Below are 19711 nucleotides of genomic sequence, written 5' to 3'. Positions count from 1 at the left end.
TCCATGATCACCATATGGATGGAAGAGTCAATCAAAGGATCTCTTCAAGATGGCTCATCTTGAACTAGCACTTCATTTCTCCATGGCAAGCTTCAAGCTTATGATCTCTTCGAGTTGGCTCATCTTGAACTTGCAGTTCATTTCTTCATTGTTCATCATGTTGATGTCTTGAAGTAACTTGAGGGCACACTTCATCTTCATCTTCAAGACATACTTGACACTTGATATCCTTCATAAATTTCTTCTTATTGCAACCTAATACAAACATGTTGATGTCTTGAAGTAACTTGAGGGCTCACTTCATCTTCATCTTCAAGACATACTTGACACTTGGTATCCTTCATCAAATTCTTCTTATTGCAACCTTGAAGCCAACATATGGTTCAAGAATTGCCTATGGACAACTCCTACAAATATAACTCAATGCAAACATTAGTCCATAGGGATTGTCATTAATTACCAAAACCACACATGGGGGCTCCATGCACTTTCAAACCTCCACTTGATGGTAGATGCATCGAAGTGCGAACCCGTTACAATACTAAGGTAATCATGATAGACATCTTCCTTCCTATCTGCCATGCCACCAAAACATGAAGAAACCATAGCTGTGCGCGAAACAAAGAATCAGCAGAAAACAGCAAAAACAGGCTCACGACAGAGAATTCCTGTCGCGGCAGAGAAATTGGCAGAAATCCTGCCGCGGCAGAGAAAACTGTCAAAAATTCTAGGAGGCCAGCAGTGCCGGGGTATCGAGGTCGGCAGTGCCGGAGTGTCAAGGCCAGTAGTGCCCCTCCTAACGGAAATCTTCTTCTTCCTCGCGATTTTACTTGTCGCGGCAGAGAATTCCGGCGAACTCCCGTCGTGGCAGAGATTCTGCAGCACTACTCCTTCCTCTCCCTTGATCTGCAGCTATCCCAAGCCAATCTCCTCCAATGCAAACCGATCTTGATGCGATCGATCAACAAAACCTTGTTGTGAGCAACCAGAAATCAGATACCACACATGATAAGGGGATCCAACCTGGTTCTCTCGGGTATTTACCCGATCTTTCACAACAAGACAACTAGATAGAATCTCCCAATAACGCGAAGAACGCAACCTGGAGAAGAGGAACGAATCCAGCAAGCAACGTGATGGAGATCACCATGCCTCAAACCCTAGCTTGATAATCCTTGATGACACAAGAACCCTCGCAGCAATCTTTATTATAAACTGATAATCGGTATCGCCGAACCCCGGAGGGATGCAACACGTGAACACACGCAATAGTTTTAACCTAAACTTGTCTACCTCTAACCCTAGCCGACCTAGTCCCTTATATGAGGGGGTGGCTGGGGCGCCCCACTAGGTGGGTTGACCTGGTTTGGTTTGAACAGGCCCAAAACCAAATACAACACTACATGTACATTATTTCCTAACATATAATGAATGACACAACCTTAGACTTAATTATTACATAGCGTAGGTCGTCCTAGCGTGTCAATCCTCAATCCTCGATGGCGTATCGCCTAACTTGGTGGAGTCCTAAAATTGGGCTTCACCTTGGGCTTCACGCCCGCATCATAGATCATGCTTGGTCGTTTTGGGTTAATAATGGAGGTCAAGTAGGCTGGGTTAATAATAGAGGTCAAGTGGGGAGAACCAACATGAGGTTGGGTGGTTAGGAGGGTGGTTGTACCCCCGGCCCACCAGAGTTCAAACCCCAGGTTTGACATCTGCGTGTCTCATAAAGGCGGAATATTCATTCAGTGGGAGGCGACGTTCCCGTCGACAACGAGGCGCCTGTGGTGACTTCGTTAATTTCAAGATCCAATCCGCCGGCTCAGTTTTCTGGAGGTTAGGAGGGTGGTTGTACCCCCAGCCCACCAGAGTTCAAACCCCAGGTTTGACATCTGCGTGTCTCATAAAGGCGGAAAATTCATTCAGTGGGAGGCGACGTTCCCGTCGACAACGAGGCGCCTGTGGTGACTTCGTTAATTTCAAGATCCAATCCGCCGGCTCAGTTTTCTGGAGGTGCTCATAGGGGTAGGGTGTGCATATGTGCGTTCATAGGGGTGAGTGTATGCGCGTGTATGTGGTGTACTGTGTTTCTCAAAAAAAAATTAGAGGTCAAGTGGGCTTAGAGGTAAAACAAGTCTGATGGCAAGGTGTCATTATGTTTGTGCCAAGGAGGGTTATCGAGCACGCGACAACCTAGATCGTATGATAAATAAACTAGATGGTCCATGCGCGTCTTGCCGCGCCAACTTCTGATGCTTTGGCTAGATTAGTTGGCGTGTGTTTTCCTCTGTTTTTTTCTTTGCTTCTGTTTTAGTATTCGATCTTAACAGGTTCGATCAGCTCGTCCATGATTCTGGGCCACCCTTTTGTGGGTAAGGTGATTCTAGTTTTTCTTTGTGGTGGACGCCTTTCTTGTATATGGGCCTAAGGCTGAAGAATTCTTGACCTTTCATAAAATTTATGGTGGGGTCTATCCATTTCGGTTTTTTTTTCAAATTCTTTCTTCCCTGCATGCCCCAAACACGAGCAGAGAGCTACCAGCCGCCCACGTGCCATCTTCCGCTTGACCACCTCCCGCACCAGCGCCAACCCGCCATCCACCGTGCAACCGCCTCCCGCACAGGTTGGTCGCCTGCCCGCCACTCAGGCGTCTCGCCGCCTCCCGTCCGTCCGTCACTTGGCCATGGCACGAGCCGCGTGCCGCTCGGCCGTCTGCCTCTCCGCCGCCTCCCGCACGAGCCAGTAACCGGCCGATGCTCGGCAGTCCGCCTCTCCACCGTCTCCCATCCCGGGCGGAGGTTACCCGGCTCGGCCCGAGCTCGGTCGTGAGCGGCTCCAGCGCCCCATGCTCTGCACGTGGCCCCGTCGTACTCTTACCGCGGAAGATTCACCGGAGATTAGCTAAGGTTCGCCATAAATTTGCCGGCTTCAGCCGCGGAAGGGAACCAACTCCTCGCACCAACAATGTGGTGAACTGAATAGTTCGGCCCAAAATTTGTGTATATGCAACATTTGACGAAGCGATGTGGGTTTGCTGCAAAAAAATGTTAGGCTCACGACATTTTTGTCGGACATTTTTTCGTCTAGTATCGCATACCGGCGATTATTTTCTGGATTTCAACCGGATACGGTATCTGTTAGAGATGATCTAAACCACATGCATAGCCTGCAAACATGAGATATTGTTAGGATCACGTAATCATTGAATTGAAAAGGCATGTATCTAATTGTCTAGAAGCAAGAGTGATAAGACATAATGTCTGCTCGCTGCAATTTAGATCTTATTGGGCGCACAAAGCTATTGTCATTATTTAGTCTCTCTTTTATCATTTTTATACTCCCTACCTTCCATCAAAAGTGTCTCAACTTTATCAAAATTTAGATGTACATAGACACTATTTAATAGATAGATACATTTAAATTTTAACAAAGTTCAGATAATTTGGTGGGATGGAGGGAGTATTATACATCACTATAGATCTCGTCAAAAGTTAAATATGCATCATTACAAAAGATAAAATGGTACTCACTGTAAAATGGCATGTTTAGTATCTAGTAGAAGGATCTGCGCGCTTTGCCGCGCCTTTTTTTTTTTTTTGCTGCTGATGCTTTGCTTCTGCTGCTCTTGTGTCCATATGTCTGCTCTACAATGGTTCTCAACTTAATAAAACTTAGTAGAACAGAAGACCATTGAGCAACGGTAGGAGAAATTAATCCACCACGACCGGTGCAAGCACCAGGCGAACCAGGAGCGGGAATAACTTGGGCAATAGAAAATACAGCACCAGCATGTTCGTGGCCGCGGTAACTTGCAGACCATGAGCAGATCTCTTGAGCAGACAAATGAAGCAGAAAAGATCAAATTGCACAACCAAACTTGGCACCAGCATAACTGGCCAACAATATTCCAACATCAATCTAAGACTACCAATTGACAACAAAATTCACTTATAACATTAAGAAGCAATGCATTTGACCAAAGTCAGATAGAACCAACATATCTGAGGGATGCCTAGAAGTTTTCTTATCACAATGCAAAGGCAAAATTTTATATTATGCATATTATCTATATATGTAATGTTCAGTAAATTATTTGATTCACTAAATTATGTAATATTCAGTAAAAAATGTTTGATTCAATTGTAGCAGTTGCGGTGCAGAATACAAAGTTGAATCTCAAAAGATTTAAAAAAAAGTTGGGTAGAAAAGAAGCTGAGGATAAGCAACAGTACTTCCAACACCTAATCATGAGAACGGCCCGATCAACCTAGGATCACTGTGGTACATAGACATTAGCTATTGGCATAAAACCGTAACAGAAATCACGATCGAGAATACCGAGAATCACGATCACTTCAAATGAAGAACATGGAGGAGCATGCAATTGTAGATTATAAATCATCATTAAGCAAAAGATGTGACAAAACTTTCATGGCATCCATAGTACTATCCATAGTTGTAGATTCTAAATAATGTGTGGTTTCCTTATATCTTTGTCCAAAAAAAACTTAATATCAGAGTTAACAATATTTCACTATGCCTTCTTTTTTCTTCTCGAATACTAAATCCGAGTCAATTAAAAGAGACCGGAGGGAGTACTACTTAACTGCCCAGAATAGCTTCAATATAAGAATTTCATGGAACTCTCATGTAACTGCAGACTGTAGTACTTCGGGATGGAATAGAACTTGCGTCTTGTATAAGCTTTCCACTACTGAGGAAATAATGATTGAAATCCAATCCCATTCACCAAAATAATTCCATGATGACCAAGTTCCCAATTTTAGCAATACAACCTGCAGCTAAAATGTTTTTTTAAGAAACACAGTTCAACTACAGAGAGATTACCTTGCCTTGATTAAACTGTTCCGAACTGCACCATGGGAGTGAGTGAGAGGGCCATCATTCCTAGGGAGCAAGAAACTGAGGTTTATGGTCAGGAATCCAAGTGGCAGCAATGACTGCAAGCCAACAACTTCCCCACGGCGAACAGTGACGAACCAACCCCACTGCGTGGGCACTGAAGCGAAGCAAACTGGGGAAGCCACAACAGGAACATCGGCAAGAACATGTAACATGAACCGACTAACGGTAAACCCTGAACTCAGTAGTTCGAACTATATCAATAGCAGTAACAACAGATTAACAAGTACGCCCCTGCAAACAAATAAATAGTATGAAAGTTAGGAGCATATTAGTTGCCTCACATGAGCAGCAAAAGTATCATAAGCAAGTAGCCTGGATGTCAATTTTTTCTAAGAGAAGATAACCAAAATTATTGAGAACGATTTTTAAATTGGTCTTAAGGCTCTAATTCATCTTCACAGTCAAAAAAATACAATAAGTACGAACAGCAGTGACATCCCATCTATCACAACTGTAGAGAGGGAATGAATTATTTTCACTCCTCAACATATTTGTATTATGTGTCATAAGAGAACAATTATCGACATTTTCATACATTAGAGTGAGGTATAAACATTAATATGAAATCATCATGATCATAAATCTACATATAGATAAATGATAAGTTTGAGTAGATGGCATCATCGTAAGAGGTGACTTTGTTCAGTGTCCATCACAGGACATCAAGGCAATCATAGAATCTGTTCTTGCCATATTATATTCAGCCAAAAATGGGTGCACTATCTTGATGTTAAAATCATCAAATATGCGTCAGTGAAGATGACTATTCAATCATAAAGCTCTTAATGTCATTTAAATCTACAATCCTAAAGCACAACTACCAGATACCTGTTCCATCAATAGATTTTTCTTATAATTCCTAAACTAAAATGTTATTCTCTTTTTCCTACAAATCTGTAGTCTTAGCTTGCAGGATAGGGAAATAAATTCTTCAACAAAAAATTAGGGAAATAAACTATTGTTACTTCAAAATCAGGGCAACTGAAATTATAGCTCCAGAACTAATTCCAATAAATCTGAGAGCAAGTACACAACACTATGTGCTAGCTAAATCATGGCGGATCAAATCACAGAAATATCTTGCATTAGCTTATCAATGTTTCATAATTTAGCGTAACTTTCTCTCCATGTCTAATTCAGCTACATCATAGTCAAACAAAGATTCTGAGACTCCGATTGTTTCTAAAATAGGTATTCGGAATTTACATGGCTCAAAAATATATTCTTGCTCAAAGTCAAGCATATTGGAGCCTGAGTAATCAGGTAATACCTCATGCGTATACTTCCAGAGATAGACATCAAATAATTAGCGCAAATAAGAACTACACGGCGCATGTGTACTAAATATTGATGTTATCCATATTTCTTTTGCCTGCCTAACATACCTTCATCAAGTGAACTCCCCTTCAGAAACATAAAGTCCCATTATCTTACCAGTTCCATCAAGCCATTTACAAACAATGCTGATCCATACTCATGTCAAATAGGAAGAGACATGCGAAGGACGAACTGGGAGATCGCAATAATCTGAGGCAGCGGTCTAAAGCAACCAACGAACCCTACAATTGCAGCATAGGAGGACGGATCTATGTACCAGCATGGCAACGCTGCTACTTGGAAGTGTACGTCAGACATTTGGTCAAACAGTTGGTGTGCACAGGAAACACCTGCAATATATGAAACCTAAAAGAGAGATACAATTTTTTTAAACAAAAAAAACTCCTGCAATCACCTATTCGACACTAATGTTTGCAGCATAGCAAAACTAAATTTGGGGAAAACATTAGGAGGCAGCACGGGCGAACACCTTCCCTAAGTCACAACACAAAGCCAGTAGAGAAGAGCAGACTAAGGAGTAAGGAACACCAGACTTACCACGTTCTCGTGCAGATAGAGGCACTGAGCGACATGCCGTCCTTGGCGGCGACCACCGGCAGCGAGCCCAGCTTGCAGTCGAGCGGCTGCAGCCTGCAGCAGTGGCTCCTCCATGTCCTTGTCGCCGCTCCAGGGGTGCACCTCCGCCTGGAAGTCGTGGTGGGGCGTGATGCGGAGTCAGGCGTCGGTGTCGACGCTGCTCGGCATGAGCAGCGGCAGCGGAGGGGAGGATGGAGGCGGTATGGCAGTCGTAGATTCTAATGGGCTTGTGACGACCGTACGGATGGGGCGGGGACGAACCGCCGTATCAATTTCTAGGCACCGACGTTGCCGTACTCGGCCAGATAACCGGCTTACTGTAGCGTGGGCCCCAAATCAACCACAGGCTCTCAAAAGGGTGGGAGCTTAGGGCATCTCCAGCGGCGCGACGCATTTTGGACGCTCAAAAGTGGTCGCGAGCGTCCGTTTGCGTCGCCTCGCGGACGCCAAATTGACCGCAAGGGGCGAAATATCCGTTTCCGTCAGGGCTACCTCCAGCGGTCCGACACATTTTGGACATGCAACTGTTTTTTTTTTGTGCTACTTCTTTACAGTTTATAGTTGAATGATCAAGTTTAAACGCGAAAAAGATGTACTCATGATGTCTTGTTGGTCAAATCGAATAGATTATAGCCTAAACAATTAACCGGATACGTCAATCGACTAGATTCAAACATATTTAACATACAAATAAGAATAAATTTAAAAACATATAAACTAAAACTATTTTTTGGCCTTCTTCTTCGAAGGCCCTGCGTCGTCGTCGTCGTGGAAACTCCTCCGCCTCTTGCTTGTCACCTCGTCGTCCGAACTGGAGGACGACGCGCCCGTCGAGGACTTGAAACTGGAAGAAATGGCGTCTTCATCGTCGTCGTCGGTGAACGGACGACGACGCGCCACCCGCGCTAGCGCCCTGGACTTCTTCCTTGCCGCCGCCTTGTCGTCCGCCTTGGTGTCGGAGTCCTCCTCCTCCTCCCGGCCCTCCTCCTCGTCATCCGCGTCGCTGGCAGCGCCGCCTCCGTCCTCCTCCTGGCCTTCGCTGCCATTGCTGCCTCCCTCCTCCTCGTCCTCACTCTGTGTGGAGGTAGGGTAGCTTGGCGTGGAGCCCGGATTGCTTGGCGTCGCCGACGATTCCCACCAATGCAGGAATCCGGGCGACTTGCCCTCGCTCTCCGAATCGGACGGCAGCGTGTAGTCGCTCATGGCGTGCCGGTGTTGGAGAAGAAGAAGAAGAAGAAGAAGAAGAAGAAGAAGAAGAAGAAGAAGAAGAAGAAGAAGAAGAAGAAGAAGAAGAAGAAGAAGAAGAAGAAGAGGAAGAAGAAGGAGGCGGTTGAACTTGAATTACCGTAGACGCGGGGGTTATAATGTGCGCGGATTAACGGCGGCGCGTAAAACGAAGAGGCCGGCGGTGAAAGGACACGGATGTCGCCTAGAGGGGGGGTGAATAGGCGATTTAAAATTTTTACGAGATGGGCTTAACAAATGCGGAATAAGACTAGCGTTTACTTTGTCAAGTTCAAAGCCTATATACTATTGTTCACCTATGTGCACCAACAACTTATGCTAAGCAATACAAGCAAGTATGTGATAGCAAGATATATATAACTTCAAGCACGATGGCTATCACAAGGTAAAGTGCATAAGGAAAGAGCTCGGGTATAGAGATAACCGAGGCACGCGGGAGACGATGATTTATCCCGGAGTTCACACTCTTGCGAGTGCTAATCTCCGGTGGAGAGGTGCGGTTGCTTAGTGCTCCCGAACGCCACAAGAGGCTCACCTTGAGGTGTGGTTGCTCGATGCACGCCAACGCCACAAAGGCCTCACCCCAAGATGCGGTACTCACACCACACACCGAACGCCACGAAGGCGCCTCACCTAAATCTCCGGTGACCCTCGCCACAAAGGCCTAGGTCACGGTTCCACTAAGGGATTTCCTTCGAGGCGGAAACCGGGCCTTACACAAAGATTGGGACACACATCCACAACTTAATTGGAGGCTCCCAACAAATCGCCACAAAGGCATAGAATCCGTCTAGGGTTCCAAGAACCCAAGAGTAACAACCTTCTTGCTTTCACCACCACGAATCACCGTGGAGAACTCAAACTGATGCACCAAATGCAATGGCAAGAACACCACAACGATGCTCAAGTCCTTCTCTCTCAAATTCCAACAAAGCTACAAAAGCTATTGGGGGAATAAGAGAGGAAGAACAAATAAGAGGAGGAACACCAAATTTCTCCAAGATCTAGATCTAGTGGATTCCCCTCACAAAGAGAGGGATTTGATTGGTAGGAATGTAGATCTAGATCTCCTCTTCCTTTTCCCTCAAAAAGATTCAAGAAGCATAGGAGGAGTAGAGGGAAAGGGAAGCTCTCAAGGTCAACAATGGTGGAGAGCACTTGGGGGAAGAGTTAGCTGCCCAAGGAGGAAGAAGGGGGTCTTAAATACCCCCTCCCATCGAAATATGACCGTTTGGCTATGCTCAGGCCGGATTTTCCGGGCCGGATATTTGCAAAATATCCGGGCCCCAAAAAAACAGCTAAGGACATGAGAAAACTACTCTCAGTAAGGGGGCCGGATATTTGGCCGGATATTTGGCCGTATTTTCCCAAAAACCGGATTTTTCGGGGGTGGCGGATTATCCGCCCCAAACTTGGGCAGGAATATCCGCCCCCCTGAAAACTGCAGAAACACCAAAACGAGAATGATCACAACTTGAGCATCCGGACTCCGATTTTGATGATCTTGGGCTTGTTTCGAAGCTAGTAACAAGCTCTACAAGATCATGCAGGGAACCATCATAGTCCAGCAAGGTAGGATAGAAATAAATGACGAAAGGTTTGACCTATCTAAAAAAAACATACCGGTAAAACCTCCAACCTTGAAAATGCAACAAGTAGCCCGTGCAAAAATCATTCTTGATGAACTAGATCTTGTCATGAGAATAAGCACAAGCTCTAAAACATCACATGGATAAGATCCAAATAACAACCAAGAAAGATGATGCAAGGATGCAAAGGTTTGAGCTCTTCGAAGGATACGATCGAGTTACTCACCCGAGAGCCCTCTTGATAGTACGGCAACTAAACTATAAACCGGACTCCAACTACACCATGAGACCGGTGAGAAAGAAACCCTATCAAGAGCAAACCTTAACCTTACGCATTCCACTTGAGCTTGATGATGACGGTCTTGACCGCAACAAGATGGAACGCCTTTCTTGATTGTGCTTGCTTGACGAAGTCTTGTGGATTGCTCCCCATAATCCACCATGGGAGAGCTTCTTCTTCGGCGCATCTTCACATAACCATGACCACCATATGGATGGCAGGACTCAAGTAAAGGATCTCTTCGAGATGGCTCATCTTGAACTTGCACTTCATTTCTCCATGGCAAGCTTCAAGCTTATGAACTCTTCGAGTTGGCTCATCTTGAACTTGCACTTCATTATGTTGATGTCTTGAAGTAACTTGAGGGGTCACTTCATCTTCATCTTCAAGACATACTTGACACTTGATATCCTTCATAAATTTCTTCTTATTGCAACCTAATACAAACATGTTGATGTCTTGAAGTAACTTGAGGGCTCACTTCATTTTCATCTTCAAGACATACTTGACACTTGATATCCTTCATCAAATTCTTCTTATTGCAACCTTGAAGCCAACATATGGTTCAAGAATTGCCTATGGACAACTCCTACAAATATAACTCAATGCAAACATTAGTCCATAGGGATTGTCATTAATTACCAAAACCACACATGGGGGCTCCATGCACTTTCAATCTCCCCCATTTTGGTAATTGATGACAATCTCTTTGAGAGGGTTTATATAAGGAATTGAAGTAGCAAGCAAGTTGAATATATAGAGCAAACTCTCCCATAATATATGCGTGTGTGAATGATCTTGACTTTCATTTCATATATTGGCATTCAAAGCCTAGTGGAGTTTCCTATAACTATTCAACTATGCAAAGCAACAAGATGCAATGCAATAAAGGCACATGCTTAAGCACAAAGCAAAGACATAACCAAATTCCCTTAAACCCTCCAAACTTCTCCCCCATTGGCACCAATTGCCGAAATGGGTGAAAAATTTAGAAGGTCAATATAGTGAGAGTTCCTCCATAGCGTGTGCATTTCTCATAATTTGAGTGGAATCAAATGCACGTATCCAATGACGAATATTCGGAAGGAATCACACTATAGATAGGATCAAAGATTACAAAAAGATAACAAAGTCTAGAAGCTTCAACAAATAAAGCAAGCAACCAAATTAACCACGAAGAAGATACCAAAAGAAAGATAGATATAATGCTAAGATCAAGAAGATTGCTCTAAATAATATGAGGAAGCTCCCCAAGGTTTGTGCACAAAACTAGACAATTTGCATTGGAGTATAAAGTGCACAAACATGGAATCATCACTCCCATAATATCATTCAAAAATAAAAGATACCAAGTGAATCAAACTCTAATGATCACCACAAGATAGTGTTCTAAATCAAATGAGGAAGATCCCCAAGGTACATGCATAAAATAAAATGTTGCATTTGAATACAATATGCATAACATGGAATCCTCACTCCCTCATTTAAAACACAAACATTTGTAATAGATCATAGATAGAAAAATAATCTAAACACTTGCTACAAACAAATGGTTGAGCAACAAGTAAGAGGTATCATAATAAAAGGCCCAATCAAGAGGATATGTGAAAGGCATGATAAAGCATATTATAAGACTATTACAAGGATGAGCAAAAAGCATCATCATAGTCTTTAATGAATTATATTGCTTAGCATGACCAATCAACACGCAATAAATAAATAAGATATCAAAAGGAGATGTATCATCTCTTATGTGTATAAGTTTCTCTAAGTGGGCAATATCACAAAGATATTTATCCACAAAGAATCATGCACACACAAAATAGATACGCAACAAATATAGCATGATATCCAAGACGAAGTCATGCAATATCCCAATAAGAATTTTTGCTTAATAGCATGGCCAAAGGCTCAATTTTATCTTATTGTACATTCATGAACTTCAACCACAAACATCTAAAATACATCACAAATATCAACAAGGGAAAGAAGATAGTTGGGATGCATTGAGAAAGTCAACAAGTATCACAAACGAGAATACCAAAAGAAATAACTAAATTTGCACTTTCATCTATATTGCACATGTGAGAGCCTTGAGGAATTGATATGCAATAAAATTGCTAGATAGGCATAGTTGGGATGGATGAATCATGAGCATGATTTAATATACTTCCCAACAAATGCACTCATCTCAAATTACTCACATTCACAATAAAGGGGTTTCATTAAGACTTTTGCAAGAAGCACACTATTTGCAAATCAAGAGATTCATGCCAAGATGCAACCATAAGGTTGGATACAAGAAAAGTATGCATGAGAAGATACTTGTTACCAAGATAGCATTGGTGTGGATGTAGTAGATATGTGTTCGTTGACCATCCTAACTTGCCTCAAGTTACCATTGAGTCACCACTTCTTTCCAAGAGTGAGACAAGCATCCAATGCATATTCATTGTACCTAACACAAAGGTAAGTACAAAATGGTCCCCAAACTAATTGGGTCCGAAGTAGTTAGACACACTATAACATATAGGACAAACTCCACAATATTATGTGCATATAGATATGAAATTAAATTTCATGCACATCTTAATCAAATTAGGATTTGATGGAGTTTACCCTATATATTGGATAAAAGAAAGTAACACATGCCATAAGATATACATATATTAAATATGCATGCACAATACTTTCAAGAACCAAAGGAAGATACAATTTGGACAAAACACCAAATAAATCAAGAGACAATGGTTGCCCAAATTATATCAAAGAATCAAATCAACAAAAGATTGACTCCAAATACTTATCTCATTATAAGAAGCTAATTAAACCTAAACACAAGGAATGAGATAGCCAACTCCCAAGAGAGCAAGGTTCCAACAAATAAACCAAACCCTCAACACCTTTTTTATGATGTCACAAAGTACCAAAAAGAAAATTTATGTCTCCCAAAACCAAATTTTTGATAATGATCAAGAGAAGTTTAAGCATTATAACAAATATAGGAGAGCTCCCCCAAGATTAGTGCATTATCTAGGATTTAGAATATGGATACAAAATGCACAAAACTAGGATCATCACGCTACCTATATCTACTAAAAATGCTAAGAAAGTTTGAATAGACAAATTAGATCCATAAGATGCAAGGAAGACACATGGGAGTCAAAGCACAACAAATTCATGGCAATAAATAAGGCAATTTAAACACAAGAGCCAATGTAGATATGATCAATAAATATCTACCTCATAATTGATTACCACTTGTCCTAGGAAAAGAGGTATTATGAAATATTTTCCGGCGGTAGTTTGTAAGTATACATAAGATCATATTTACAACGAATAAAGCATATGGTAAAAGATAAGAGTTAACCATCATGCAAAGATAGTTTCTTGATTGCTTCATTTAGTCATACCAACATGCAAAGCAATTAATAGTATTCATACCAACATGCAAAGCAATTAATAGTATTCATACCAACATGCAAAGCAATTAATAGTATGACTTGAAGCACATGGTTTTCCAAAAATGTATTGAGGGACACGTTGTGAAAAACCATGCCAAGAAAAACTTTCACAAATAAGATCCACAAAGATATTAGCAATGAAGCTATTTAACAAAATTGGAGTTTGTTTGAGCAAACATGTCATATAGGAGAGAGATAATTTACAATATCAATTCTATGTGACACAACCTCAAATGTTCACATTTTCTAGGCTTGTAATATGCACAAAGCTTATTACTCCCCCATAATGTGATAAGGAATTTATTTTCACAAGAGGCAAATAAGATCCAAGTAGAGATATTAATGGACATTAGAATTTGAATTTCTCATGAAGATGACATACCACATAGAGACTAGATAATCTCGCAATATTAATTCTAAGTGATATTCCTCATGTACACACATTGTTTAGGATCATGAAATTCCCAAAGAAATATCACTCCCCCAAAATGGGATAGTCCATTAATCGCTCATAAGAGCCATATAAGATACAACAAGATGCAAAGTGGCTCCAACACAAACACAAATACATGGTGTGCAACCCAACATGCATAGACTTGATTTCTCAAGAAAAGCAAATAGGACCATCATTGCCTCTATGCAACCTCCATGTTCAAGACATACTTGAAACTTGATATCCTTCATCATTTTCTTCTTATTGCAACCTAATACAAACATGTTGATGTCTTGAAGTAACTTGAGGGCTCACTTCATCTTCATCTTCAAGACATACTTGACACTTGATATCCTTCATGAAATTCTTCTTATTGCAACCTTGAAGCCAACATATGGTTCAAGAATTGCCTATGGACAACTCCTACAAATATAATTCAATGCAAACATTAGTCCATAGGGATTGTCATTAATTACCAAAACCACACATGGGGGCTCCATCCACTTTCAATCTCCCCCATTTTGGTAATTGATGACAATCTCTTTGAGAGGGTTTATATAAGGAATTTAAGTAACAAATAAGTTGAATATATAGAGCAAACTTCCCCATAATATATGCATGTGTGAATGATATTGACTTTCATTGCATATATTGGCATTCAAAGCCTAGTGGAGTTTCCTCTAAATATTCAACTATGCAAAGCAACAAGATGCAATGCAATAAAGGCACATGCTTAAGCACAAAGCAAAGACATAACCAAATTCCCTTAAACCCTCCAAACTTCTCCCCCATTGGCACCAATTGCCGAAATGGGTGAAAAATTTAGAAGGCCAATATAGTGAGAGTTCCTCCATAGCGTGTGCATTTCTCATAATTTGAGTGGAATCAAATGCACATATCCAATGACGAATATTCGGAAGGAATCACACTATAGATAGGATCAAAGATCGCAAAAAGATAACAAAGTCAAGAAGCTTCAACAAATGAAGCAAGCAACCAAATGAACCACAAGGAATATACCAAAAGAAAGATATATATTATGATAAGATCAAGAAGATTGCTCTAAATAATATGAGGAAGCTCCCCAAGGTTTGTGCACAAAACTAGACAATTTGCATTGGAGTATAAAGTGCACAAACATGGAATCATCACTCCCATAATATCATTCAAAAACAAAAGATACCAAGTGAATCAAACTCTAATGATCACCACAAGATAGTGCTCTAAATCAAATGAGGAAGCTCCCCAAGGTACATGCATAAAATAAAATGTTGCATTTGAATACAATATGCATAACATGGAATCCTCACTCCCTCATTTAAAACACAAACATTTGTAATAGATCATACATAGAAAAATAAGCTAAACACTTGCAACAAACAAATAGTTGATCAACAAGTAAGAGGCACCATAATAAAAAGGCTCAACCAAGAGGATATGTGAAAGGCATGATAAAGCATATTATAAGACTATTACAAGGATGAGCAAAAAGCATCATCATAGTCTTCAATAAATTATATTGCTTAGCATGACCAATCAACACGCAATAAATAAATAAGATATCAAAAGGAGATGTATCATCTCTTATGTGTATAAGTTTCTCTAAGTGGGCAATATCACAAAGATATTTATCCACAAAGAAACATGAACACACAAAATAGATACGCAAGAAAAATAGTATGATATCCAAGACGAAGTCATGCAAAATACCAATAAGAATTTTTGCTTAATAGCATGGCCAAAGGCTCAATTTTATCTTATTGTACATTCATGAACTTCAACCACAAACAACTAAAATACATCACAAATATCAACAAGGGATAGAAGATAGTTGGGATGCATTTGAGAAAGGCAACAAGTATCACAAACGGGGATACCAAAAGAAGTAACTAAATTTGCACTTTCATCTATATTGCACATGTGAGACCCTTGAGGAATTGATATGCAATAAAATTGCTAGATAGGCATAGTTGGGATGGATGAATCATGAGCATGATTTAAAATACTTCCCAACAAATGCACTCATCTCAAATTACTCACATTCACAATAAAGTGGTTTCATTAAGACTTTTGCAAGAAGCACAACATTTGCAAATCAAGAGATTCATGCCAAGATGCAACCATAAGGTTGGATACAAGAAAAGTATGCATGAGAAGATACTTGTTACCAAGATAGCATTGGTGTAGATGTAGTAGATATGTGTTCGTTGACCATCCTAGCTTGCCTCAAGTTACCATTGAGTCACCACTTCTTTCCAAGAGTGAGACAAGCATTCAATGCATATCCATTGTACCTAACCCAAAGGTAAGTACAAAATGGTCCCCAAACTAATTGGGTCCGAAGTAGTTAGACACACTACAACATATAGGACAAACTCCACAATTCTATGTGCATATAGATATGAAATTGAATTTCATGCACATCTTAGCCAAATTAGGATTTGATAGAGTTTACCCTATATATTGGATCAATGAAAGTGACACATGCCATAAGATATACATATATTAAATATGCATGCACAATACTTTCAAGGACCAAAGGAAGATACAATTTGGATAAAACACCAAATAAATCAAGGGACAATGGTTGCCCAAATTATATCAAAGAATCGAATCAACACAAGATTGACTCCAAAGACTTATCTCATTATAAGAAGCTAATTAAGCCAAAGCACAAAGGAATGAGATAACCAACTCCCAAGAGAGCAAGGTTCCAACAAATAAACCAAACCCTCGACACTTTTTATGATGGCACGAAGTACCAAAAAGAAAATTTATGTCTCCCAAAACCAAATTTTTGATAATGATCAAGAGAAGTTTAAGCATTATAACAAATATAGGAGAGCTCCCCCAAGATTAGTGCATTATCTAGGATTTAGAATATGGATACAAAATGCACAAAACTAGGATTATCACGCTACCTATATCTACTAAAAATGCTAAGAAAGTTTGAATAGACAAATTAGATCCATGAGATGCAAGGAAGACACATGGGAGTAAAAGCACAACAAATTCATGGCAATAAATAAGGCAATTTAAACACAAGAGCCAATGTAGATATGATCAATAAATATCTACCTCATAATTGATTACCAATTGTCCTAGGATAAGAGGTATTAGGAAATATTTCCCGGTGGTAGTTTGTAAGTATACATAAGATCATATTTACAACGAACAAAGCATATGGTAAAAGATAAGAGTTAACCATCATGCAAAGAAAGTTTCTTGATAGCTTCATTTAGTCATACCAACATGCAAGGCAATTAATAGTATTCATACCAACATGCAAAGCAATTAATAGTATTCATACCAACATGCAAAGCAATTAATAGTATGACTTGAAGCACATGGTTTTCCAAAAATGTATTGAGGGACACGTTGTGAAAAACCATGCCAAGAAAATTTTCACAAATAATATCCAAAAAGATATTAGCAATGAAGCTATTTAAGCAAATTGGAGTTTGTTTGAGCAAACATGCCACATAGGAGAGAGATAATTTACGATATAAATTCTATGTGACACAACCTCAAATGTTCACATTTTCTAGGCTTGTAATATGCACAAAGCTTATTACTCCCCCATAATGTGATAAGGAATTTATTTTCACAAGAGGCAAATAAGATCCAACTAGAGATATTAATGGACATTAGAATTTGAATTTCTCATGAAGATGACATACCACATAGAGACTAGATAATCTTGCAATATTAATTCTAAGTGATATTCCTCATGTACACACATTGTTTAGGATCATGAAATTCCCAAAGGAATATCACTCCCCCAAAATGGGATTGTCCATTAATCGCTCATAAGAGCCATATAAGATACAACAAGATGCAAAGAGGCTCCAACACAAACACAAATACATGGTGTGCAACCCAACATGCATAGACTTGATTTCTCAAGCAAAACAATTAGGAAGAACAACATATACAAACACATGTTAGGAACAAAACTAACACATGCAAAGGGGCGAGTAACTTTCAATATAAATGAGTTGAGAACATGTTACCGCAAGGAGGAACATTGGATATATGATAGTAGCAAGATAATCAAAAGACTTGGTTTGATATAATATAAATGATGAAGATCCCTTAATTCTTCATGATGTAGCCAAGTCTCCAATGCCCTCCAACAAGCACCTTATTGATCAAGTTTTGGATTGTTGGTCCCCAACTAAGTTGGGTCCTAAGAGGTTAGTCACAATAGGCTTGGCAACCCAAATGGTTCTTTTCTTGACACCACTTTGAGCACAAACAAATTTGGCAAACACATTGCCACCCTCATCCTTACGAGTTACGAAGAGAATAAACATCATCAACGGTGATAGAGTTGGATGAGGTACCAATAGTGCAAAAGGAGGAGATGTGGCCCTTCTCGCGGCATATGTAGCAAGTTCTTTTCTTCTCCTTCTTCTTACTAGATTTCTCCACAATGGGAGCATTGGCTTGATTCTTCTTGGGAAGTGGCATTTCTTCAACTTGAGATTGAATATGAGTTTGAGCTTGAGGCCGCTACCATTTTTGCTTCTTCTTCAAAGGGCAAGATCTAACATGGTGCCCTTCAATTTTGCACTTGAAGCAAACAATCTTGGCCGGGTCTTTGACTTGTACTTGGCCCTTCTTGTTGTTGTTGTTGTTGTTGTTGGACTTGTTCCTTTTGTTGGATTTAAATCCAAGTCCACTCTTGTCATTGGGGGATTGTTGCACACTTAACATCGTGTCAAGTTTGCATTTCCCTTCATGACTCTTTACCAAGTCGGTCTTCAAAGAAGTGACTTGGGCCTTGAGCTCTTTGATTTCCTCTACATGGTTAGTAACAACACAAGTACTAGAGGAAGTAGAACCTTCATTGTTAGAGCAACAAGGCAAGGAAGATAATTCATCACAAGATTTAGCAATACTATGAGTGGATGAATTACTAGGACTAGCACATGGCAATATAGCATTTTGGGTAGTAGTGCTAGTATCCACATGAGGCTCACAAGGTGTTGCCTTCGATATGATAGCCTCATGAGCTAACTTTAGCCTATCATGGGAGGCTAGAAGATCCTCATGGGAGCTAGAAAGCTTTCCATGATTTTCTTCCAATTTCCCATAATTGCTAGTTAGCAATTCAAGTTGAGCCCTTAGCTCAACATTCTCCTTCAAGATAGATGCTTCACAAGAAGTAGAGTTAGTAGCACAAGCATCATCACAAGACATATTAAGAAGAGAGGGTAACATAGCATGCTCTTTTAAATAGGAAGCTTGAAGTTGCTCATGGGACTTGGTGAGGATAGAGTGTTCGCTCTCCAAGACCTTGTGGGCCTTGTCTAGATCATCTAGATCCTTAACAAGTTTATCATGACCAACACCAACTTTGGGATTTTCCTTTTTAAGCATTTTTACTTGAGCTTTAGCATGGTCTCTTTCCTTAGTGAGTTTAGAAACTATTTCATTTTGAGACACTTCAAGGGTTTCAAGTTGCTCTTCAAGAGAGGCTATGGTCTCTTGTTCTTCTTCAAGATCATTCTTTAGGGATGCTACATCATTGGCATACTCTCGTTCAAGAGCACCCTTTTTATCAATGGTGTTCTCATGCATCCAAATAAGTTTTTGGCTCTCAATAGCGGTAGTCAAGATTTCAAAGAACTGAGTGCTAGCAATTTTATCTTTGCAAATAACCTTGAATACGCTCTTACCCTTATCGCGTAGAGAGACAACCCAATCCTCTTCCTCATATTCATCCTCATCCTTATCACCACGAGACATATTAGGTTCCATGGTAGGAGGTACCATGGAACCCTTGGCCATAAGGCATACATGAGGACCGTGAGATAAAAATGAGGAGTTACTTGAGGCTCCTTTCAAGATC

At 40.4% G+C, this 19711-nt stretch overlaps 1 long non-coding RNA gene across 1 annotated transcript; it reads right to left on the bottom strand.

Annotated features, from left to right (window-relative positions):
* Positions 1-4438: 4438 nt before the first annotated feature.
* LOC127342723 (uncharacterized) lies at positions 4439-7166 on the bottom strand. Its single transcript, XR_007876842.2, has 2 exons — positions 6805-7166; positions 4439-5160 (listed from the first exon to the last, which is right to left on the bottom strand). It is a non-coding gene; the product is annotated as an uncharacterized lncRNA (long non-coding RNA).
* Positions 7167-19711: the final 12545 nt, after the last annotated feature.

This window comes from Lolium perenne, chromosome 3 (assembly GCF_019359855.2).
Source record: "Lolium perenne isolate Kyuss_39 chromosome 3, Kyuss_2.0, whole genome shotgun sequence".
Taxonomy (NCBI): Eukaryota; Viridiplantae; Streptophyta; class Magnoliopsida; order Poales; family Poaceae; genus Lolium; species Lolium perenne.
Note: the sequence above shows the minus strand (reverse complement) of the source record. Positions and strands in the feature narration are given on the sequence as shown.